General features: G+C 42.0%; 1 long non-coding RNA gene across 24 annotated transcripts in view; it reads right to left on the bottom strand.

Annotated features, from left to right (window-relative positions):
• The window catches only part of LOC106738300 (uncharacterized), a 372,722-nt gene that overhangs the window by 5,952 nt on the left and 340,501 nt on the right, over positions 1-26,269 (bottom strand). For 10 of the 24 annotated variants that reach the window (XR_009457417.1, XR_009457413.1, XR_009457416.1 and 7 more), the window contains 3 exons: positions 25,013-25,143; positions 21,534-21,614; positions 11,879-11,936 (listed from right to left, as the gene is read on the bottom strand). The exons of 7 other annotated variants lie outside the window; for them this stretch is intronic. This is a non-coding gene — a long non-coding RNA (uncharacterized LOC106738300). The remainder of the gene's footprint in view (positions 1-11,878; positions 11,937-21,533; positions 21,615-25,012; positions 25,144-26,269) is intronic. 7 more of the 24 variants (XR_002089065.2, XR_009457410.1, XR_009457405.1 and 4 more) reach the window with 4 other exon arrangements.

The raw sequence follows: 26,269 nt of genomic DNA, 5'->3' as shown, positions 1-26,269 counted from the left end.
TGCCAAAAGGACTATTTCTGGGGGCAAGGGGAGGGCCTTTGGTGGCAAAGGTCAGGGGTTAGGGAGTGGGACTTCCAATCACAAGATAGTAACCAGGAGACAGGGAACCTGTCAAGGGGTGGGGCTACCCATGCAGCCCTTGACAGCTTGCCTAAAGTCAGTAAGAAGCCCTCCACCTGAAATAATTGCTTTCCCCTGTTCTACATCCTTCTCCCAAGAAGTCTAGGGACAACCTTCCCTAGATGTTTTCATCCTTGTTTCAACCTTCCCTCAGATGTGGGATTTCTAGGATGTAGTTAGAGAGGGGCTTTTCTCATCCTCTGGGGAATTGTGGAAGCATGGTTGGAGTGGAGAAATTCTAATCAACAGAAGTAAACCAACAGAAAACCAGAATCTATGAGAGCAGAATGGTTTACTGATAAAAGTAAAATATGACAGATATGAGGGCATTGAAGAAAAAGAGGGTTTCCATTACAGTTTTCTTTTTTATTACTTGAACTAATAACCATTTTAACTATTTTGTAAAACAACACCTGCAAGTGGCCGTCATAGAGGACATTCCGGTTTTCTGCTACTCTGTCCTCTGTCGATACAAAACCTGATGCCTTTATGACATAAAGGTGTCTGCATATCAATAGAGGACAGAGGACAACCAGACTGTCCTCTATAATGGCCACCCTACCCGCAACTGAGCAGACAGCCAGCACCTGAAGTAAGATTACTCATTTTGCGCTGCAGCTACCACCATTTCCAAGTCAGACCTGCAAAGATTAAGAAAGGGAAAAGGGTTTTTTTTAGAAGTTTTTATTGTAAAATACTTCTCTCCTTTTTCTTGCCAGTTGGATGTGGGGAGACCAGTGGATGCAGGCATGTGCCTGCATTTCTAGAATGAAAAGGGAATCTCTATCCACCTCCAAAGCAGTTCAAGCTTTGCAGGTTAGACTAACCTGCAAACATTAAATCAATTCAATCTCAGGCTTTTTGAATGTTTGTCCCTAGCCCTGGAGTACTGAGTTCAGATTTGGGGCCCTCACTACAGAAAGGATGTACCCAAATTGGAGAGGGTCCAGCAGAGGGCAACAAAAATAGTAAGGAGGCTGAGGGACATGACTTATGAGGAAAGACTGAGGGAACTGGATTTATTTAGTCTAGAGAAGAGGAGACTGAGGGGGGATTTAATAACAGCCTCAAGTACCTAAAGGAGGGGCTTAAAAGAGGATGGAGCTAGACTGTTCTCAGTGGTGGCAGAACAAGGAGCAATGGTCTCAAGTTGCTGCAAAGGAAGTTTAGGTTAGATATTAGGAAGAATTTTCTTACTAGGAGGGTAGTAAAACACTGGAACAAATTACCTAGAGAGGTTGTGGAACCTCCATCCTCAGAGATTTTTAAGACACAACTAGACAAAGCCTTGGCTGGGATGATCTAGTGGGGAAAGTCCTGCCTTAAGCAGGGGGTTGGACCAGGTGACCTCCTGAGGTCCCTTCCAACACTAATTGTCTACGATTCTATTATGCTCATTTCCAGGGAAATAGAAACTGGAAATGGAACTGATAACAAAATCTGAGAACTAGTTACCTTATTTTCATGAAGAGGCAAATTCTGCTTTTACTAAACTGGAGAACATTAATTCCACTGAAGCCAATTAATTTAATTGATGCAAGGCCAAGAAGAACATAAGATCCATCCTATACTCTAGTTTCTCTGAGTAGTATCTTTTTTAGACATCTTTAATTAACTGTATTTTAGTCGTTACTTCTCATTTGCAAATCACTCTATCCATCCTGGTTTTCATGTTGGAAGCAGGATCAAGAAATGGAAGAAAATCCAATTCCATTAGATTTCTAAATCAATGTTGAAGATTCAGTAGGGGCTGCACAAAGCCTATTGAAGTCAATTGAAAATGTGGTCATGGATCAAGCCATTAGTTTAGACATATTCAGTACAGATGTAGTTCAAAGCAGCATTCTTACTTTGGCAGTTGATATAAGCCAAACAGATTTATATGCCATTAGAAATAAATGTGCCACAATATATCTAGGTATGGATGAAGGTATATGGCATTATTTTACTATCTAACCATAAAGCCATTTCAGGATTTTCATTGGCATCCTGAAAGAAGTAGATAGCATTGTGAAAAACAACTTGGCAGGATATATTTGGACACAGCCGTACATTAGCACCTGAGCCTTGAATGCCTTATAAAAACTCAGCCCTGGCAAAGCTTTCATCTCTTTTAGATGGTCTACAGATGAAAATAAGCAGTCACTGCAGTGAATTTAGTGAGGTTACAACAGTGTAAGGCAGTGTGGGACAGACCTGATCCTGATTTCATTCCTATGTAATTCCAGGGGAATTACTCCTGGTTTATACCAACATTAATGAAAATGGGATCAGGCCCTAAGTCTGTTTTACTTCCTTAACTGCTGTTCCTTTTGCAAACAGAAAAAGGGACATGGAACAAAGACTGTATCACACTAACAAGATAAGACACTCTGAAGGTGTTCACAGGTTACTTGAATATCTATACTTTAATAGCAAAGTACAACAGAACAATGGCTGCTAACCCACAGCACAATATTAATTGCTAATTAGTTTACTATTTTGGCTGGAATGCCTTCCAGCATTCTAAGTCAATTTTTAATCCATATAAACAGCCAAGGAATGCACTATCTCAAAACATGTAATTACAGAGGATTATATTACACCTCCAGCATTTTGGCAAAAGCACTCAATGGCAAAAGATAAAACAGTAGCACCAGGGTCTTTTTTTGATTTTGTACTTAACAGGAAAATTGCTAGTTATCGCTACAATGCACCCATTGTTCAGTGTATTGGCTCCTGTTTTTCAGATTCAGAGATATGGGTTTTAAAATAAACACACTCACAAAATTAACTAACTTCCTATATTCTCTTTTACTCTGCTCATGTCAGTTCAGAGATAGAGAATCTAGCAAGGCTAATATTAATTCTGAAAAAACTTACAAATGTAGCAAAATAAATTCCAACAGAACTAACCAAATGATACTGTAGATAACACTAGCATAGTTATTACTGGGTTTGGGGTTTTGTTTTTTTTTACAGTAAGAATATAGAGGACTTTCTGCTTTTGCCAATAACTAAATGGTTATGTGCAATTGTGCATTGTCTGCTGGCTGAATTACAGCAGTTTCAAGGACTGACAGTGGGGCTGTATATGTCATTCTAGTTTTTTTAGCTCAAACTAGATTTAAATTAAATGAGTCTGCCCATAGACACTCATTGTGCTTCTTGAAGGGAGACAGCTGGCTAAAGAATTTGTCATGTGAGATCTTTGTCTCAAGATATGAACGATCAGGAGAGGACCCTTTTAAATTTTATTTTACTTATTCATTAGGATTTACTTACTTGGAATTGATCAGCTCATATATTTTTATTTTAGGCCCAGATCCTACAGTCTTCACACAAGAAAACTCCTAGTGAGGTTTTGGTCTTATAAAAATTGAGAAAATCAGTCCCCATGTATTTTCAGTGCTTTACCCAGTTCTTCAGCTGAACTGGCAAAATCCCACAAGGGATTTTTTTTTAGCACTGAAACCTCCTATTATTGGGAATTAATACCACTTAAATGAAAGTTACAAAGGTCTCAGCCTGTTAAAGGGAGGAGAATCACACCCTCTATGTTTAGGGTTGTGTGAAGAACTTTATTCTGCACAATTAATCACTCTGCAGCCCTTTTGAAAGCTAGGGCCTTCAGTTCAGCTCTTCTCAGCCAAGGCAGGTGGCCGCAATATGGGGCCCTCAAGGAGCTAAATAAAAGAGCAGGGAAGTCCTCCACTGACAGACAATAAAAGGAGGTACTTCCTTTCCCTATTGTCCTACCCCTTTTAGCCAATATCTTTGTTTTAACTTTTTGACACAGCAATTTCCCCTTATTCAAATCCTGCGTTTGCCTACACACACTGTGAATCAATAAGTTAATGAGCCCTCTGACATACCACTCAGTCAATTCCTTCCTGGCCCTGTTGCCTTGTTTTAACTACAAATCATCCCTGGCATATGCCTTTTATTTTGTATGAACTATCTTGGAAGGGGGAGCGGGGGTTACATAAGTTTTCTTTTGCCTATCTGGAATGAACTGAACCTTCTCCCAATGTTCATGTTATGTCGTATGTTTATTCCCTTTCATGGCCAGGGGATTCTGAGGCTTCTTTTTGATCTTTACAAAAACCAGCATCTCTCTTTAGAAAGTTTCATAGATTTAACTTGCGGTATGAATGTCCTCTGTTCTCTTTAGGTTGCTTGGTGCAGTTTGTGGCTACCTGTGGTGCTGTGAGCAGGCTCATAAATGTGTCCTTGTCCTTCCCCAGTTCCATTCATTACTTTGGGCTTCTTTGAATCAAAATACTTAACTTCTGTCTTCTACATCCCTAATCCAAGAGATCTCAGCCTGTATTCAATATTCAAAAGAGCTTAGAACCTACAGTTGGGGCTGTATTTTCAAGATACCCGCTTCTCCTCTTAAAGCGCCTAGGGTGCCTGTACACAAGCACAGAGACTGCTCTGATGCACCGTAATTACAGCGTGTCAGAGTAAACTCAATTAATCGAGTTTGCTGGATGGAGCATGGTAATTACCATGCTCCAGCAGCCTCCACACCTCATGTATCAGCATCCTTGCGCTTCAAAATGCAGCAGGGATGCATGAACTAAAGCTCATCAAATGGGCTTTAGTTAAAGTGCCCCTGCCACCATTTTGAAGCACGGGGATGCTGATACATGAGATGCTGTAGCGTTTTAATTAGAGTGGATCTCACAGCTAATTGAAGTGCCACATCCTCCCCCCTCCTTCCCCAGAGTACATGTAAAAGTGCTCCTAAAGAAGGGGCAGATTTGCAAAATGGTTTAGTACTAATTAACTCCCATTACGACCCTTTCAGCCAGGTTTCCAAGAGTCCAACACTGAACATGCAGAGCTCTACTGAAAAGTTGGTGTTATGTTATTTATGGGTTTGTAGGCCCTCTATTACATTGTAACCAAAACTAAAGAAAAAGAGAGTTTTCAGAAATAATGGTGTAAAAAATACAGGATCGTTGGTGCGGATGTTGTAAATCCTAGTCTTTTTTTTATTTCTGGCAATTGCATTCCTATTTTCATTTAATTTTCCTGACCTCCTGCCAATAAAACCGTAAGTCTGTCTAGCAAAAGTGAATTAAAAGGCACCTTCCTTGTCAGAAAAAAGGGACATCTGTTGTTAAGAAGATAACATAGTCTTTCCAGTTATAAAAATATTAAAATCCCAATCTTGGTTGCTGTTATCAAGACCACTAGAACAAAAACAAGTGTTCAGACCTCACACTGGAAAAACTTAATTTAAGGTCAATGAAAATAAGATCCTGACTTCTATGGGCTGCTGTTTTCATAAAAGATTTACTTTTAAATGCTAAATACTTCTCATGCTAACCGTCATGGATTTGAATTAGTGGTAAAGAGAAGGAAGGCATGGTATCCTCTGAGTCGATCAGTTTGTGTTAAAATGTCTTTACAGATTGCTGAGGAGTGGGTTGGGGGGAAGGGAGGAGGGAAAGGACAAATTGTTTGCTCGCTGGTTTTGTAAATAGTTTCTGCAGGAAAAGTCATCACTCTACAGACAAACCATACAAGAGCTACATGTCAGATGATGCCCATCCACACACCAATTTCACCAGTTTAAATAAAACTTTTTTTCCCAAGCCATAGGGTTAAATTGATACAAAATCCTTGGACTCTTCAATCAACTCACACTTGGCATATATGGATTTAGATTAAGTCAGCAAGTTAGGTCAATCAAAAATATTAAAAAAATATATTTAGTCTAAACCAGTGAGATATAGTATCACTTGAGACCTGAAAATAAGGCTTAGCTATGGCTTATGTAAAGCATAGGCTGCTGTCTAAACAGCAGTGAATTTCATCTTTTCTGCAAAAGCAATTCAGAGTGGGAACTGTCTTTATTTTTACTTTGTGCAGCACTTACTGCAAAGTACTTTGTATGTTTAAGAAATCAGAATTAGAATCATGAGATTTGGGGATGTAGTTAGAGAGTAGCAGAATATGAGGACCAAGATTAGTAGGTTAGGACTAGAATCAGCACTCAGTTGGACTCAGAAACCAACAGCAGGGGCGGGGTAGGGTAATTCAAAGGACAACCAGGCAGGCATGTGGTGTTTTATTATGGGAGCAATTGACTCCAGAATGAAGACAGAATTTGGTCCAACACATTTAAAATCAGAGAAAACTGCCATCCTGATTTTTTTGTGCATTTTATACTTGACTTAAACTTTCAACTTTTATGATTTTCTTTTTTGGCACTTGAAATGCAAACTTTCCCTCTGATATTAATTACATTCCAGCTCTTCGCTTTGAAAGGAAAAACATTGTGGAAAGAACATAGTGCCTTGATTGTCTCTGTATACTACAAATGAAAGGAACTGGAACAAGCTGAGCAACACTTGGGACTAGATATGAATTAAACACATGTTTCAAAGAGCAACTACACCAACTATAGTTTGAAGCCACAAAACATTTTCAGATATATTACATTTCAAAGCCACCCGCATGGTATTTAGCATATGAATGACTAAAAGTTACATATTGCCTACAAAGCAAAAATATTCCAACAAGAAATATATTTATCTTGGCTAGTCCAGAGCCTTCAGCTATTTGTATTTGGGGAACAGGGCTATTCATTATGGCCTGATCTTCAACTCCTTTCTCAGTTTATATTCTGTCTGTACCCAGAGAAACTTTCCAATTGACTTCAGTAGATATTTTCCCCAAATAATGAATGAGTTCAAACTGAAGGCCTAAGCCTGCAAATTCCACAAATGACTTTACTCATAGGGAATAGTCCCATCAAAGCTAAGGAGACTACTTATATTAGCAAATGTAGAGCCTTTCCCCCCCCTCCAGAGTTTGCTGTCAGTAGGAGCTCAGAGTTTGACCCATTGTTAGTTCGTCATTTCTAAGGGGGGAAAATCTATTATGATCTTTAAAAATATTTCAATTATAAGAAAAACCTGTGAGTTCTTTTTATCCTCAAAACAAATTGGAAACCTGTACAGGAAATATTTGGCTATGAAAAACAGCACTCCGCCATCCTCACAAATACCAAGGAACGATCATGCCATAAAAACTATAATAATAATCTGTGCTTCTCTATGTGAGAAATGTAGAATTTCTGTAATTTATTGTAATTTTGTCAAACTATTCTCTCATGTGCATGTATGCTGCTCTTTCTATTCCTAGCCTCTGTGGTTAGCTTGCCACTAGCCAAGTTTCCAAAATAAAATATGAAGTTTCCACAACATGAGAAAGCATTTGAGAGCATATTGCAGAATAGCTGCAGGATAAGATAGCCAATAAACAAAATAACTGATTCCTCATTAGGTATAAAGAGAGTGCAATGAATAGGTCCAGAACACTGCTTTCAGAGGCTGGCTGTATGCTCACATAATTGTGCTAAGTATCACTGCAGCCACTTTAAGTCAAAGGTTCACAAACTGGCGGTACATGAAACTGCAACATTTTCTTTTGTTATTCACAATCTCTGATAGTCCAAGGGTAAAATCCTAGCCCCATTAGGGTTAATAGCAAAACTACTAATGAGCCAGGTTTTCTCCCTAATAGAACATAATCAGCCTCCCAAATCCCCGCCAATAGTTTGGGTTTCTGGGCATCAACCCATAAGCCATATATCTTGCTTGTGCCACCAAGTAGCAGTTACAAATATGTGCACAGCCTGGCAGGGGAAAAGATTGCTGTGGAGATATTTGTTAAGCTGTGGTATATAGATAATTACAAAGGAGAATGATTCCTTTTTCCAGCCAGCGTCAATGATAATCAGCAGTGATGTGAAAGGAGATGAAGAAATATACATGATTGTATTTCAGACGCAGATTTTGTGGTAAGCAGAATTCTCAGCTTCCAGGTCTTAAAACAACTGTCTTCAGTATGGACATGAACCTTACTCAATGACCTTAGATTAGATAGCAACAGCAATAGAAGCAGAGGTTTGCATTGTGGGTCCCAGAGCCACAGATGAAATATATTCAAATTCCCAAATCCAAATACCTCCCCCAAACCTGAGAAGGTTCTAAATTGCAATGCAATTCATGCAGCTCAAGGGAATCTATAACTTAAAGGTGCCCAAATTTCACCACAGCATTTGTTTCATGGAAGAGATCCATGCCCTTTACCTTGTTTCCATCCTCACATCTTGCGATAAACTCTTATCTTTGAAAGAAATAGCAGATGAAACATAAGAAAAGAGAAAAGAGATTTATTCACTGGATATTAGTGAAATGTATAGAAAAACTGGCAAGCTGCCTCATCTCTTTGAATATCATGATCTATTGTTGCTTAATATGACAGCATAACATAACCTCTAATAGGCATGTTCCATAGCCATTATTAAGCTGGTTCCATGCTGTATGAGTTTCTTGTAACAACAACTTCTGTGCCTGGGCAGAGTTCTATTGGTCAGAGATCAATATGCAGCCCTCTTTCAATAAACCCAGCCCAGGATACAGTGATGCAAGCCCTGCCCCTACCAAGTCTTCAGACTGCTTTAAAAAAGCCTGTTCTTGGATAAAGAGAAGCAGGCAACTTCTGAATCCATGCAAAACTGAAAAGATGCTAGATGGAAAGGGGAGTGTTTTAAAGAAACAACTGAGCTGTTGTTTCCACCTACCACTGAAGGCATACAGCCCCTGTTTATCAAAGTGGGGTCCATTAAGTTTGGATCACCTAGTATCCTTGGCATCTAAAAGTACCATCTTTCAGCCCTATCTGGCTAGAAAACTATGTTCCCGCCACTCAAAGACTTGGCTACAGTGACTCAGGCATTTAACACCTGAAGGGAAGTCTGTAGTAATTTGTTGCATGTGAAGCTCAAGTTGAATAAGTAGAAAAGCTCTAGCTGCTACAGAGGCTCCAGCCACTCACTTTCTCTATGGTTTATGTCACACTGGGTGCTGACAGATGTGCAGCTCCTTGGTATAACACATGGTGCTTCCAAGAAAGCACCATGAGTTAGATCAACCCTTGTGACACAACAGACATATGCTGCTGAGTCAGGAGGGCAGGGGATCAGGCTGAGGAACTGTGTATTTGCAGCTTCTCTCCCCTAGCCCTGCCCACCTCCCTCCCCCTCCCAGGTCTGGGGTTTGCCCAGCCTGTGCTGGACAGGGGATGGGTGGTTTGGAGTCCCATGGGGGGCCTCCAATCCACTGGCCCCTGTCCAGCACAGCTGGACAAACCCCAGCCTGAGCGCCTTCCCCTCCCTTCTCCCCCATCCCTTTATGCAGACAACACCGGGGGTGGAGCTGGGCTGATGCAGCCCAGCCCCGATCAAACAGAAGGTAATGAAGGCACTCCGCTTTGGAGCTACTTCAGCACAATGCACGTCACAGATCTCAAGAGAAAATGCAAGAGTTGGAGACAGCATTTTTAATCAAGTGGACTGTGCTGTGGAATGAGCTTCCAAAGGAGATTAGGTCAATCCAGAGTCAGACTGTTGCTGGGAAATGCTGCAAAATCTTCTTGTTCTAAAGGGTCTTAGCATCACGCTCAGAACCCCATGTTCCCAAAAAGCGCGAACTGACTGACAAAATACTGACCGAAGAACTCTCTTTCTGAAACTAATTAACCTAAAGTGAAGAAAAACTTAAAATATTAAAACCAAAAGAGTTACTCTATCAAATGGAAAGTGCCCAATACTACAAGAAATCCATTTAGGATGTTGTTAGTGTTGGAGCGATGTTGTAGCCATGAGGTTCCAGGAAATACGAGAGAACAACGATTGTTTTGGGTGATAGCTTGTATTGCAAACTTTTAATTCCAATAAAAGATACCACACACACAAAAAAATCCTTGCCTCTCATTTATTTGGGACTTAGTCATTACTATTTAATGTTATGTGGAAGATGGTGGGTGGCAGTATAAAATACTTAGCTAGACAAATAAGACAAAGTAAAGCTTCTGTGCAAATCTAGTCTCAAAATCATGACTCGTATTATTTGGGGACTTGTTATGAATCTCAAACTCAGGCCATGTTCCCCAAAAGCTACAATGATGTGTGACCACGTTAAAAACTGGGTTGAGTTTTCAACATGGTTCTCATCTTTGTTGTTAAATTATAGGCTTTTTTTTTACCTGCTTTTAGCAAAATATCTGCATTTTGGAAGGAGCTTCATTGATGTCAATGGAGTTTCACAAATATAAAGTTGAAAGGGCAGAGGTCAGTATCAGGCCCTTTATGTGAGCCTTACGTTGATTAATTTGCTAGTTTCTCATAGAGCCCCCCAAACTGCACTGTTTTTATGTTTGATTTACAAGCTCTTTTTCTAATTCTTTTTCTAAACTTTTTTCAGGTCTGCAGATATTTTCAGCATCAAATACATTAAGATATAGTCTCTAGAAATGATATAGTACATTGTAGCATACTTTCCAATGGGTTTTTTTCTGATTCAATAATTAACGATTATACAGCACTCAGTCAAATGAACATTACCAAAATTGGCGTGGTATTAGATATCCAAACCATATGTTTGCCAAAGCATTGCTCTGATCATAAATAAGTTTGTCTTCAATTTAAAAATTGAAATTCAAGCCTGGGGACAAGCCTCTCCTGTTTTAAAATGAATCTGTGCACACTGAAGTCAGAAATAAAGGCAGGATAGCTAGAAGGAGATATTTCAGAATGCTTATGTTCATATTTTTAAAAAAACCCAGTAATTTGTGGAGAAGGTGGCAGTTTGCAAGAAATAATTTGCCACAAGCAAGATGGTGACAGTGCTAGGAATAGATGATGCATCTGAATGGATGACTGAAGCTGACCTACTTAATGGAAATGCTTTTTTAAAACACCTTCATTTATTATCTTATGTAGGGTCAGGTCTTGCAAATGTTACTCAGGTAAAATTCCTGTTAAAGTCAATGGAAGTTTTGGTTGAGTACATACCATAACAGTTTCACACGGCCTTACAGCACTGGAACAGTACTTCAAAAACTTTTCTAAATGTTCTTTTTGAAATGCCTCCTTTGTGACCGTGCATGAGCAGATAGCTCAACCTGCTATTATCTGTCATGTGTCATGGTGACAATATCCTTATTCCACCTGTTTTGTAACTTACTGACACTTCTTTTATCCATAACAGGGGTGCAATACCTACCTGAGACTTGATCTGTTCACATCTTCCTTTGAAGTTCCCTGCTTTGCATCAAGGGTCAGAGTGCTGGCAGACATGCCATTGGTATGAATGATTTACAGCAACAGGTGAAAGTCTTTAAATGAATGTATTTACTGCAACCTTTTGAGGACTTTGTATCAGCTATGCTTGATCATATTCCATGAGCATTCCCATGTGTACTGTCCATTGTGTTGCTGTTTATACTAGTAGTAGCGTGGTCACATTTCATGGAAGTTGAACTATTCAGTGAATTTTACATGCCGATCCAGTAAAAATGGTTTAGTGTGTATGGTGCACCTCTTCATCTTTCATCACTCAGTAAGGGACAGATGCTCTACAGTGTTAAATACACTAGCAACATATCGTACATCTCCAGGAATCTTCCTTTGCCTACATCTTATCTCCTACCTCCTGAGCTTTAGACTGTAGCAGCTCAGTTACTTTCACGTTCAATAGCCTCTTCTCATTAAGACTCCTATATCTGAAAAAGCTTCTCCTCCCAAGGGATGACATTCTTCTCCTTTAAATGCCATTTCATATTATGCCATAGATTTTTAAACATGAATTGCTGTAATGGCACAATGGCCTATAGGCCATTCCAGCAATTACCAATGATCAAGCACACCCTGTTTGAGCACTTTAAAATTAATATTAAAAAATCCTCCACACACCTTAACTTTAATTGAATTGTGAAAGCAAGCAATATGGAAACAAAGCCTTCAAACTGTCCTAAAAGAAAAAAGAAAAAATATCTTTGAGAACTAAAAAGCTAGGCACATCTGTTGTCTTATCTATACAAGATAATACTAATACTTAACAATAACAAATGAGTAGTAATTTTGAGACCATGAAAACAAACTTCTGACATGGTGCAATAGCATATGCAATTTATATATAATGCTGGAGCAACCTTTCTTTCCCCTTCTTCCTTTTCATTTTTCTCTTTCATCAAGTTGCATAATGAATTGACTAAATGTGCACAGTTGGGATAAAAAAAAAGTATCTCTGAATATAAGCTACTCATGGATAACAGATATGAAGCCAGAAACATTACTCAGTGGGAACAAGTGATACAGTGCCCAGAACCCACATTGAAAAATAGATCTCGTCCTTGTGCCAGTGTGGGGAGTAGTTTTCAATTGTTTAAAAAACAATGACATTTTATATTTAATGGGGGGGAAAAGGGAGAAAAAGGAAAAATAAAAATCGAGCAAAAAGAGAAGCAGTATGAACCGGTTGAAGAACCTGGCATGAGCATTAGGAGATGTCATTCAGACTCTATCCCATGAAATTGTGCAAATCTCTTTATCACTCTGTGCTTCTGTTCTCTCTGTACTATAAATTACTTTATAAAATGTTTACACTGTTTGAATTAACTTCTCTAATAACATGACTAGAGACATGAATACATGCAGTCTATAGTTAATGGTTATATCCTTTAACATGTCAAGAATAAACGTATTCAGGTGGATTTAAGAAAGCTAACTTTGGCTTTCAATTGCAAATTAGTAGTGACTGACAAGCCTAAGATTAGGTACAGATGTACACATGTTCTGCACTAAATGATCTGAATTCAAACCAAACCCATAACTATACAGAAGTTCACGACACATAGTTCCAGCTAAATATGGTGAAACCCAGTTTAAGCATCAAACTTCTGTCCCAGATCTCTTATCAAATCAAGTTAGTTTGCTGTCCTCTGGCATCCCAGGCTCCTTTGTGGGACCCTGCAAACTCCACTCCTCGCAGGGAGGCATGCTGGAACTTGGCTTGCACTAGGCTAAGTGCCCAGTTGGCCCTGTCCCCAGGCTCTCACACAGTGGAGTCAGCACAGTACCTGACAATAATGGGGGTGGGGTGGAGGGGTGCTTGCTTGTTTCCTGCAGCCTGCTTATGCTCCTTGGATCTTTGTCCACTTGCAGGGGGCATGAGAGTCCCTGAGTGGTTGTGCAGGAGCTCACCCAGGGACCCCCATGCCCCCATAAGCAGATGCAGACCCAGGGAGCAGACTGCACTGCTGCGTCTGCTGCTTGTCTGTAGCTGAGAGATGCCTGTGGCTGACAGAGGACCCGCAGGGTGAGGGTAGGGGGGCATGTTCCCACATCATCCAGTCGGGGGTGGCGCAGCCACTCAGCTGAGTTTGGCAGTGCAGGAGCACCCCCAGCCTGCTGGTCTTGGCCAGTACAGGCAGCCTGCATGCCCCCTCCATCAAAGGGCAAACTTGTGTTCTGTTCAGTACCAAACTAACCTACTCCATTTAGAGACACTTGCACAAGTTAGTTTTAATCCATCTTGGGCTTTTTGAATGTCTGTACCTTGCCTAAGTGATCACTGCCAAAGACATGGGGAGAGAGGGGGCGGGAAGAGGGAAGTGGTTATTTTCAACAACAGTGGTGGCTGCATCAAGAACAACAATATTCACTAAGTGCTGGTATCTAGGAGCATTTGATGTGAACAAAGTGTCATCTTCTGTGAAAGATTAACTGGTAGAACAACTCTGTCTGCACTGTGTTAAGGCAGCAAGCGTCACAGTTTGTAATTCTCTGCGCATTTAAAGCAGGCTACATACTTGAAGTTTTGTTGAGGGTTTTACTATTTGTTCAGTAATTTTCTTATTGGCAGGTTCGTCTTTTGCTATAAACAACTCCCTCACTCTTTTGTCTGTGCTTGTATATTCAGACTCTTGTATGCTATGTTCTTGCATATAGGAAAAAGGGTTTTCTGTGTACAATTTTGCTTTTTTAGTTTAATATAAAGACACAGAGGGAGATAATATCAAAGGTCCAACCCAGATGTGTGTGAAGAGGTCAGGGTTCACAAGCAAAGGGTCAATAATGTTGGAAGACCAGAAGCCAATGCTGAAGGACACTTGGTAGTCAGTCTGTGTCCAATGTATCATGCCAGGGGTTTAGATGGGTTTGTGGTTAAGGCCAGCCCAGAAATTAGGAGCCAGAGATTTCATGATAGATTAAGCAAGAATGAGGTACTGGGGGTCCAAGGCAGGACATGGCAAGAACAAGGCACAAGGCTAGGCAGAAGGCAATGCAAGAAGGCAGAAGCAAGGCAGAAGGCAGGGCAAAAGAGGCAGAGGTAGAGGCAGTGCAGTCTCACTTCCTTTCTATCACCACTGCCATAGTCCCAAACACAGGGGGACCAAGCCAAGCCAAGCCATAGTCCCAAGCACAGAACCTCTTCTGTTCTCCTTCAACTTTGAGTGGCTATGTAGGGTTTCTGGGTTCAGGAGGGGACAGTGGCAGTAGTGAACAGCTAGATTCAGCTAGGGGACTGTGGTAGCAGCATGCAGCCCAGGCCTTCAGCTATGAACCCAAAAGACCTAGGTTTGAGTACCAAGGGTCCTGACAGAGAGAAATTTCTGGTGTTCAGTATTTTCATGTGAAATCTGAAGTTTGTACTTTAGTTGAAAGCCCAGTTTTCAATCAGAAGAGCCTCAGATCAAAAATGTTCACTAAGCCCATGTCTTATCCATAGAAGACTAAATACAGATACCACTGAAACCAGTGGCAAAACCTATAGAGACTTCAACAGGAGCAAAATTTCACCTGCATTGCATTGTACTTCACTTATCCTAAATTGCTTTTGTTTTGTGTCACAGTACACTGTTCAATGAACATCACAATAGACCCTTGAGAGGTACTGACATTTCAGCTATGAAAGAGGTAAGAATTTTTCTATCAGTATTTTGCACAGTATTTCATTGAGGGTGAATCAATATCCCACAGACTATATGTATCACTATGTATCACTGTGAGATGTGGACCTTAAACCGAATACCATGGGTGAACCATATTTTGTTTTCTGTGCTAATGCTGAGTAATGTCTTATCTTGCCTTCTTCACTGTAAGGTGGGTGAGACTGGCTGATATTTAGTTAGTTTACACTGGAACTGGAGGTCAAAGTTTCACACCACCCAGAGGAAGAGGAAAACTGCCAACTGTTTGGCAACCTCCAAATCTAAGTGCAAGGTAAAAGTCTTTGTTGACATTTACACTAAGGAGAGAGTTTGGGTGCCTTGCTACCATGATCATGGAGTCTAAGGTCCTAGTGGAGTATTTGGGGCAATTTATTTCTTATTTTCTCTTGAGGAACTCCATGTGACAACTAGAATGTGAGAAGAACATGTTTTTCTTTAAAGAAACCACATCTCCTCCTCTGTCTGTTCAATATGGCATTAATATGGCATATTAAAGAAATGTTTTTAAATGTGATAGCTCATTTCTGTTGTTAATTAAGTTCTCTGACATCTAAAATGAATAAAGCCACATGATTTTCTAAAGTAAAGTATAAATAGTCACAATATGAAATATCTCCATTTAAAACAAGCTGGCAAATTTGTTCAACATGAATAGGAGTTATTAATAAATTTATGAAGCATTTTGCATAAGTAAAGCTAAAAATGCTTTACAAAAATGGCTAGTATCATATCCCCCTATTTCAGGTGAGGTAAAGACAAAAAACGCAATTTCCCAGCAGGCCAATAGCAGATATCAAATTTTACTCTCATCCTCTAAGTAGGGTTTGCTTAGATTTACAAAAGTGAGTTGTGATTTTTACTCATTCTAAGTTAGACACCTGAAAGGGGTTTGATTTTCAGAAGATGGGAAACCCTTAGCCTCTGATTGAAGGACTCAAAAGTTTTTCAGCTTGGGCACTGATGTACTCTCACATTACAAACCCCAGGATTCTTTTCCCCAATAAACTAGTTAAGAAATTATTTCCAGTGATAGAATTTTTCAATGAGTTTGAAGATTAGGACTTTCACTGTTTAGGTTGGGTTTTAGTATAATCCTGCAAAGTAGTTCCATTTGCTGCCAGTTAAAAATCGTGTATCCTCTGTGTCATCTGGATCTGAATATATCATTTGCTTAGGTTAGATTACAAAGTTTCTTAGAATATATTTAAAGTCATGCTAAACCTCTTAATTGCTGTATTCAGTTATGCTAAATAAATCTGTGCCATAATCAGTGACTGTCCACAAGCAGTTTCTAAAATCAACTTGCTTCTAAGATTTTCATAGCAAAATGTATGTTTCATAGGACACATCTGATCATTTTATCTGATGTCTTTAGGACAACCATTCAGTGTAATTGACCCAGGGTAAAACTGCATAAAATAGCATTGGCATTACTGATATATTATCGAGTTATGATTCATTATAAGCCAGATGTCTGCAACAGTGCAACTCAACCCTGAAAACTAAATACAAGGTTCTAACAACACTGGATCCTTGCAGGAGCAGATTAACACATGGGCCCACAGGGCCTAGGCCCAGGGGCCCCTGCCAATTGGGGGCCCCTTGGAAAAATTCAGAGGGGAAGCTAACTGTGTGTGCTGGGGACAAGCTGTGACCGGCTGCCTTCCTGCAGGCACCATGGTGCCAAAGGACATCAGACACCAGGCCAAAGCCAAGGTGGGTTTGATGTGTGCAGGGGCCAGTGGGGGCCTGCCTCAAGCTGTGGGCAGCGCTACAGGAAGAGCCAGTCACAGTGCAGGTGTGTGGTCAGGGGTCTGGTGGCACTTCCTGGTGTACACCCCTACCTGGCAACCCTGTGACTAGGGCAGCAGCTCTGTGGGGGCAGCCTCCTTGCCTCGTGCTGGGTGATCATGGCTGTGCACTGTCTGCAGCACTGGCAAGGCTCGATGGGCAGGCAGGTGGGCAAGCACAGCTCTCTAGGCTGGCCTGTGCTAGTGCTGGGCAGGGAGCCAGTGGTGGTTGCCTGTGCGCAGTAGGCCCAATGTCTCCAAGATCCGGGTCCGGCTTGGGCTGGCCTGCTACAGCACCAGTGACCATGGGTCCATGGAGCTGCACGTGGAGAGCTATGTGCTTCATGATAACTCTCCCAGGCCACCAAGCACCATGACATCAGTGAGCCCACAGCCCAGCTGCAGGGCCCCTCCTTCCCTTCCAGCCATGCAGGGCACTCCCATGCCTCCCCTTGATACATTCATGTTTATAATGGGGTGCGGAAGGCCTCCAATTTTCTGTTTGCCCAGGGCCACAATAAATCTTAATCCGCCACTGGATCCTTGAGATATCTGTAAGGCAAAAGGAGCTGAGCAGGTCTGAGAAAAAGAAAAAGAAGAAACTCAATGTGAGTCTTACCCAGGGTTATCGCTGTGGGGGAAGGAGCGGGTAAATCAGGGTGACTTCCCCAGGCCTCACACTCTGGGGGGCCCCATGGAGCCAGGCGGAGTGGTTGTGGTGACTCTGTGTTGCTGCTGCCACCCCCAGCTTTGCATCCGGCTGCTCACTCCCCTCCCCCCACCGAATCCACTGCGGGCTTCTTCGCATCCGGGGCATGCAGAGGTGGGGCCCCGCACAGGCTGATTTACCCTGGGCCCTGCACCCTGCTTGGGTCATCTCTGGTCATACCACATATGTTCACTTAAACTTAATCACGTATCATTTTTCTCGGTACTGCAAGTAATCCCTCTCAGTGTGTCCATCAGTTTGCCACACTCAATCTATGTTCCTGCAGTTTATTTAAGCTGCCTAAAGGTAGACCAGGACTGGCATATGCAGCTGTTCACTGTTCTACTTCAACAATCTTGAAAATGGCATAGAGTGCACCCCCAGCAAGTATGTAGATGACACCAAGCTGAATGGAGTAGTAGATATGCTGGAGGGTAGGGCTATGATTCAGAGAGACCTTGACAGGATTGGACCTTAGAGGATTGGACCAAAAGCAATTTCATTAAGTTTAACACCCAATTTCTCTGGGGAGGCTTAAAAACACTCTGACACATACAGCAGAAAAAGGGGGTGGGGTGGAAGCATCTAGCAAAGCTCAGAAGCATGGGAAATACCCATGGTAGAAAATAGGCATAGCTATGTCTAGATCAGGTGCGGGCAATTATTTTGGGTGGAGGGCCACTTACTGAGTTTTGGCAAGCCATCGAGGGCTGCATGACAGGCAGCCAGGGCAGATAAATATTAATTTTCTAAATTTTTAGGGGCCCTGTGGGCCGGATAGAATGGCCTGGTGGGCTGCATCCAGCCCATGGGCCACATTTTGCCCACCCCTGGCTTAGATCATTCCCAACCAGTCACTATCCAACATCTAGAAAACCTCCAGTGATGGAGACCCCACAATGTCCGTAGGCAATCTATTCCACTGCCTCATTATTCTCACAGTGAAGAATTTTTTTCCAGATATCCGATCTATATTTTTGCTGCAACTTCAAGCCATTAGTCCACCTCCTCCTCTGTGTAGCAGAAGAGAAAAGGTTTTTTCCCCCTCTTTTATGATAGCTCTTCAAGTATTTGAAGGCTGCTATCATATCCCCTCTTAAGTGCTGTGGGAGCATGGGACACGACTCCCCAAGAAGCCCAGGAATGAGAACCTCTGGGAAGCCATTCCAGGCACCAGGGAAAGTTGGCCTGGTAAGGGCTGAAGGTGATTCCTATGAACATATAGGAATGTCTACGGTGCCAGTGCAGTGGCAGGAGCAGCACGTGTGGCTGCAGCTCTGCTTTATCAACGCATGCTCACTGTGCATTGTCAGGAGCTTTGGGACAGGTTGTTTATCTGGATGTCCAGTGCCAGCAGTCAAGGGAGACAGTGCAGTGTGGAGCAGGCACAGCATGGAGGTGGAGCACAGCATGCCTCATGTGCAGAGCACCCGGATAGCCTCTCCTATGCCAGTGAGGAAAGCAGCTTGTGAGTCCAAGAGCTCAAAGGAGCATTCAGCATCTGGCACCCAGACCCCTGGAGGAGAAGCGGGGAAAAGGAAGCGGAGGAAGTTTCTCTCTCCCCACATGGAGCGAGACAGTGACCAGAGTGTCTGACTACCTCATTGTAGCAGCAGACATGCTGGGGACCATATCTTTGTGCGTAAGTGGCACCAGCAAGCCTTTATTTTCAATTTTAGTTGGAAATGCTGGGAGGAGCAGGTCCAAGGGACCAGTATCTAAGTTAATTAATGTGGGAGCAGGAGCTCAATTAATTTATTACTAAATTGACTGATAAGACTACGGGGAATGATAATTGGCCAGAGTAACTAAGTTAATGAACTGATTGGGGCTAATTGATGAATTATCAAGCCTAGCTTTAAGGCATAACTTCATTGAAATAAATAAGGACTGCTATGCATCTGTTTATTCTTTAATGTGAGTCTGAGAGGTGATTTTGAGTTAAGGGTGTCAGGACATAGAGACTCAGCCTGTTGGCTGCTCTTGCAGTCAAGCCCTGGGTGCAAAGGGTGCAGACACCTCAGTCTGCAAACTGAGAACAAGTTAAAAGCCTAACATCTGGTTGGCACATGGACCAAGGGTCGGTGACCACCCACAGGTGCTGCCAGCTGTGTTGGCAATGGCCAGTGGTGATTGCGGACTGCCCGCAGACGCTGCCAGTAGTGTCAACAGTGGGGTAGCAAGCGGCAACCACCTGCAGGCTCCACCAACAGCGTCAGTGGCGCCTTTTTGCAGGGGGTGCACTGCCACACTCAGGGGGTGCACGTGCACCCATGTGCACCCCAGATGTGTAGCCCCTGCCTCTAACAGTCAGGGAACTCTTGCACATTGAATAAGAACAAGACATGGCAGGTGAGAAGGGGAGGGCAGCTCTCAAGTGCTAGGACATGGTAGGGCCAAACTGTTGACCAATAAGACCTGATCTTTGAAGGACTTGAGCTCTTGAGCCTGGTGATATAAAACTTACCTTCAGTACTATGCACAAGTGCCTTTTCCACAATCTGAACATGTCTAGCTTCTTCAGCCTCTCTTCATATAATTTGTCTTCCAAGCCTTTGATATCCTTTTTCTAACCTCTAGACCCTCTCTATCTTCTCCACATCCTTTTTAAAATGCAGAACCCAGAACTGAACACAGTACTCTAGATGAGGCCTAACAGTGATGAGTAGAGAAGCACTATCACCTTCCATGTCTTGCACCTACTGCTTCTACTGATGCAGCCCAAAACTGCATTCACTTTTTGTGCAGTTGCATCACATTGCAGACTTATATTGAATCTGTAGTCTAGCAAGACTCCCAAGTCCTTTTCGGTAGAGCTGCCATTTAGCCCCATTTTGTATTTGTGCTTTTGATTATTTCTCCCGAGGTGTAGCAATTTGCATTTGTCTGCATTGTCCTGTTAGCTCTAGACCGACTTTCTAATCTGTTGAGATCCTTCTGAATTGTGCTCACATCCTCCAACATGTTTACAATCCTTCTCAATTTTGTGTCATCCACAAACTTGCTCAAGAAGCTTTCTATTGTTAGCATCCACATCGTTAATAAACTCATGGAGCAGCACTGGATCCAGGACAGACCTACAGCATTCCCTTCACCCATCCAAGTAGATCAGGTTTGTTTGATGCACTTTGTTTTTCATAAATCCATGCTGGCTTCTTATAATCAGCCTTTCTGCCTCCAGATGCTTGCAAATGGCCTTTCTTAGGATATGCTCCAGTAACCTCCCAGGTACTGAGGTAAGGGTAACCAGTCTGTAGTTCCCCAGGTCCTCCTCCTTGCCCTTTTTAAAGAGGGGCCCTTTTCCAGTCTTCTGATACCTTGTCTGTCTCCCATGACTTCATGGAGATCATTGTCAAGGCCTCTGAGACCTCCTCTGTCAGTTTTTTCAAGACCCTGGGATGAAGCTCATCTAGCTCTGCTGACTTGAATTCATTTAGACCTAACAAAAGCTCTCTGACCATCTCCTTTGTTATCTGCTCCCTTGGCTTGATACCTTTTTTATCCAGATAATCCCTATTAGGTGTCTGGCAGCTTACATTTTTTTGAAGACTAAGGCAAAGTAGCTATTGAGTAGCTCCACTTCCTTTGTATCTTTGGTTCGGAGTTCCACCTAGCTTCTTAACAGAGGACCCACAACTTCCTTGGTCTTTCTTTTCTAGCCAACATACATATAGAACCTATTCTTGGTGTCCGTAACCTCCTTTGCCAGGTGCAGCTCATTCTTTATCATTGCCTTCCTGATTTTGTCCCTGCAGGTTCTTGTTATTTTCTGGTACACATCCTTGGTGACTTGCCCATTCTTCCATTGTCTGTATGCTTTCTTTTTGCATTTGAGGCATTTTAAAAGCTCCTTGTGCAGCCACATTGGTCTCTTGCTAGTCTTCTTGTGCTTCCTTTATTTCAGGACAGTTTCTTGTTGGCTTCCAGTACTGTGCCCCTTAGAAGCTCCCAGCTGCCCTGGGCATCTTTATCCTTCAATCTATTCTCCCATGACACCATGCTTATTAGCTCCTAGAGTAAGATGAAGTCCACCTTTTTGAAATCTAGTCTCCTAATTTTGCTAACCTCTGGAAATCTATTGCATCATAATTGCTTTCTCCCAAGTTACCCATTACCTTCACATCCTCCACCAGTTCTTCCTTGCTCATCAGGACAAGATCCAAGATAGATGATCCCCTAGTTGTATCCTCCACTTTCTGAAACAGGAGGAGGATGGAGTTAGACTGTTCTCAATGGTGGCAAATAACAGAACAAGAAGCAATGGTCTCAAGTTGCAGCAAGAGAAATTTAGGTAAGATATTAGGGAAAACACCCTCATTAGAAGGGTAGTAAAGCATTGGAAATGAACTACTCAGAGAGGTTGTGGAATCTCCATCCTTAGAGGTTTTTAAGAGCCGGATAGACAAAGCCTTGGCTGGGATGGTAAAGATGGCCCTGCTTTGAGCAGGGGGTTAGACTAGATGATCTCCTGTGGTCATTTCCAACCCTAATTTCTATCATTCTGTGAGTCTAACCTGACGAGCCCAGTCAGGGTCAGGTGGGTGGGAATAGTGCAGCCCCAGGGCTGGGGTAAGTGAGTGGGCTTTCCTAGCCCCAGGGCTGCACTGTCAATGCATGCAGGCATTCACAAGATTTTAACTTTTTCGTAGATTGGGTTAATCCAATCTCAGTCTATGATACTGTGCTTCCTCAGGTGGACTGAACTAACTTAGATTGGGCCTTTCTTGAGTTATTTAAATCCTCTGAACACCTGAACAATTGTGTTTTTAGATCAATCTAACCCTCGTTAGGATGATTTAAACATAACATCCTATGTACCCCATGATGTCCTCAGATGAACAATGCATCCTTGCTAAGCTTTCAGTTTTAGGAGTGAGTCATAGAAAAGTGTGTAAACTGTGAAAGACACTTGGGTTTTGAATAAAGCTGGAGACACTTACTCCCTACCCAAATTCCTTGAGCTCCTTGTGTCTCCAATGGCACAGTTATAAACATGGGTTATTTTGCTGGTTAGTTTTACCACAGTAAGTAGAACTTCTTTCTAAATATGGTGTTGCTCAGTGTAACTATCTCAGGATCTGGTGCTTAAGCAGTATAAATGAGATCCTGTATCACTGCCTTGCTATCATAAACATTAGCTACCTGCACAGTTTTGAGCTTTTAAGTTCTTTAAACTCATCCTTTTTCAGCAAAGACATTAAGATACTGGCCAAGTTCAATTAATGTCATTGGTCACATGAACTGTCATGAACTGAAATAGTTCTCTGTTCATGACAAAGAACGTGCAGTATAAGCAGTAGCAATGTTACATTCCACATATTGTCCTGCTATTATGACTCAAACCACCCAAGGAAGAACACTTCAGTTAAATTCTGGTGGCAATTCAAACCCTAGCATCTCTGAGGCTGACAATTAGGTAACAACTATGGTGGTGTGTTACATGACATGACAGTTTTCTACAGGAACTGGAGTCCAGGCCACCCTTCACACAAAATTTATAAAGCAATACAATTATATCAGACAAAACTGAGGAGACAATTAGGGTTGTGCTTTAAGTGAAGTGATTCCACCACAGAAATCTCTAGTGTCATCTGAAAGTGTTTTAAAATTATGATTATGCTGGACATGTGCTAGAGTTATGTTCCTGACAATGACAGCACACAACAAACAGCCATTGTAACATTTGATAGAAAGAACAGAGGACTTGCTGTACTGATTCCAATGAGGTACATGCAATATTAATTAGGTCACAGTAAAAAATAATACACTATTCTATTTTTGGATTAGAGCAAAGCCTTTTGGGTACTATAAAGCAATGCTATAATGAGGATGTTTATAGTGAGGTTTTAGTTTCAGGAGAGAACCAGTAAATGGGCAGAGAGCGCCAATATAATAGGAATAGAAAAAAAATTCTTTTAATTAACGCAAGTGCTTGCTAAATTTATAATTATTTCACACCTCAACATCCATGTTTTACTTTGATTAAAATGCCATTTGGGAAGTAAGAAATCATGTATGGGTTTGGATTTAAATAAGGATTTGGGGTTGGGAATAACAGCCTTTCTTGATCATTTAGAGCAATCATTAAGGCACGTGACTAAATGGAAGTATGCACAGAAGTAAAATTAGTTATGCACATGTATGATGGCCACACATAGCATGAGTCTTCAGAGCTAAAAGCATGAATCAACAGTGTGAGATAAATGGCTAGTCTTTTGAGCAGAGTTGTAACAGATTCATATTTTCTATTGTTCAGAAACAGACAGGGAGGGATAATTCACACGGACCAAAAGAGCTCTATGTGTTTGCAAGGTTGTGCCCGTGATGCGTATGATCTATATTCTACATGGGAAATCTTAGGATGAACAAAGTTGATTTTTATGTGCAAAAACCTTCACCTTTTGTAAATCATTGAGTGCATCTACACATGCAATTAGCACATAGAAATAAACACCAGCACAGTGCACATGTAAATGCTGTGTGCCTGGGATCATAGCACATTGAGCTGGGGCAGAGCAACCCCAGCTGGCAGGGGGCGGGGGGACCAGCCTCCCAGCCCAGGGCTGCTCCACCCCAGCTCAATGTTCTGCAGAGGAATCCGGCTAGGGCAAGAGGGTGCTACAATGTAGGGCTAACCAGTAGGGATGTAAAGCTTTGGGTGCTGATTCGATTAGGAGGAGATTCGGCCCAATTTGGTGGCTGAATTTCCGAATCCAAATCAAATCAGGAGACCAGTAAAAAGGTCCAAATCAATTCAAAGCTCTCTGAATCGATTTGGAAAAGATTCAGAGAGCTTCAGAGATTCAGGCAGTCCCCACTCGCTGCCTCCAGGAGCTGGACCCGGACTCCATGCTGGTAAGTAGGGGGTGGGGGAGGAAGAGGGCTGGAGGAGGGAGGAGGGGACCATGGGGAGACCCTTGCCAGGCCCCATCCCCTGCCTGCTCCCCCAGCTCCCCTGAGCATCCCTCAATCCCCACCCACTCTCCCAGCCCCCCTGCATGGCTGTCCCGCCTGGCAGCAGCTCCCAGCTCTTTAAAAAAAAAAAAAAGTCCCCACTCACCGGCTGCTGCCATGTGAGGGGGTGATCCCCTCTGCACCCCACTATTCCATGCTATGTGTGGGTTCTGCCATGAGCCCCCTGGCCCCTGGCCCCTGCCTGCTCTCCTAGCCCCCCCCATTCTCCCCATGGCTGCCTGGCACTCTTGGCTCTTTAAAAAAAAAAAAAGCTCTCACTTACTGGCTGCTGCAGCAGCCTTGGGACTTCTGGGGGCTCATTGCAGAGCCCCTCCCCATAGCGCAGGGCAGTTGGGGGCAGCAGGGATCGCCTCCCCCCACACCTGGCAGGCAGTGAATCTGGGGCTTTTTTTTTTTTAAGAGCCTGGGCAGCCATTGACAGGGCTGGAAGAGTGGATGGAGGATGGGGCCTGTCCGATTTGGAGATTTGGCCAATTTGGCAGCAGCCTAATCTCTGAACCAGATTCAGCTGAATCAATTCATGACAGTGATTCAAATCCCTGAATCGAATCACTGTCCTCTGAATTGGCTGAATCCAAGTCCGAAGCAAATACTAGTCATTTAGCACAGGCCTACTAACCATTTCTAGATGCAAATACGGCAGTGAATCAATGGAACTAAGATAACATCTGAAAGAATATTATATTGTTTGTTCTTTGTGTCCGTTCTACTCCTTTTTCTCATTCTTGTCTTCTGTCTTCTCTATTTGGCCTGTTAAGCAGAGCAATATAGAAAATGGAAATTACAATTTGGATTATTTTGAGACATTATCATTTGTAATTGTAATTTAGGCCTAGACATAAAGCCCTGATGATAAAGTTCTGAAATTAACTGGTTCAGATCAGTCCATACTTTTCATTTTGACAATAGCATCATGTTCAATTTGATTTTGCTTTTTAATTATGCAACTATACTGTTCTTCAAAATAAAAATAATGAAAACAAAAACTAAATGAAAAAGTAAAGTGTTTCATTTGGAAAATATCAAAAGGAACAGCACAACTTTGTCTGAGCTTTATTCCCTGCTCATTTTCTCCAAGATGAGATGACATTTAACAAAGTATTTCAGTTTCAATAGTTTCCCAATGGAAAAATGTTCCGTCAGACTTCTGACTAACTACAATTTTTTTTTTTTTCAGGGAAAGCACCTTGTATAATTACATTTGTACAGAGCCTGCCACAAAGGAATCCCATTGCATTACAACAACAACAGATGGAGAAGAGGACGAGTTACAGTAGCAAACGAATAGCAGTGATTCTGGTCTACCCTAATGCAGTTTCCAAAATTAGAAAAAACACCATTCCACACTTGATATTGACTTAGAAAAAGGGAAGTGAAGAGATGTGGATCTTATCAGTTAAAGCATATGTAAATATTAGAGAAGTTTAGGTCCAGAAATGGACATTATACCAGTGAATCATTTTTGCTACCCGTGTTGATGGTGAACAAAGTCCCATATTAAACCATTAAGTAGTGCTTACTAGCAATAACTATTAATGACAAAGCTTACCACAAAATACCACAAAAATGAATTCTGATGTTTGAAGGAAATGTATTAAAATCAGTTACACTGTGGCCTTAAACACACAAGGAAAGACCTCTAATTCCTGGTGCCTGTAGCTCTACCAGTAGTACAATGTTGGATTCTGTGGATTTGGCTCAGATATCTTTTGTCACCTCAATATCAAAAGTTGGTGTTGGTAAGATTAGATAAGAGGCAAAAAATCAAAGTTCTACCTTTGGAACATGGGAGTAAACTGACCCTAGGTACAGGTTACCAGTTTCCCAGTGTAGATGCAACTGAAATTCAGCAAAATCCTGCAAACTTATCCTAACG

This window comes from Alligator mississippiensis, chromosome 1, assembly GCF_030867095.1.
Source record: "Alligator mississippiensis isolate rAllMis1 chromosome 1, rAllMis1, whole genome shotgun sequence".
Lineage (NCBI taxonomy): Eukaryota > Metazoa > Chordata > Crocodylia > Alligatoridae > Alligator > Alligator mississippiensis.
Note: the sequence above shows the minus strand (reverse complement) of the source record. Positions and strands in the feature narration are given on the sequence as shown.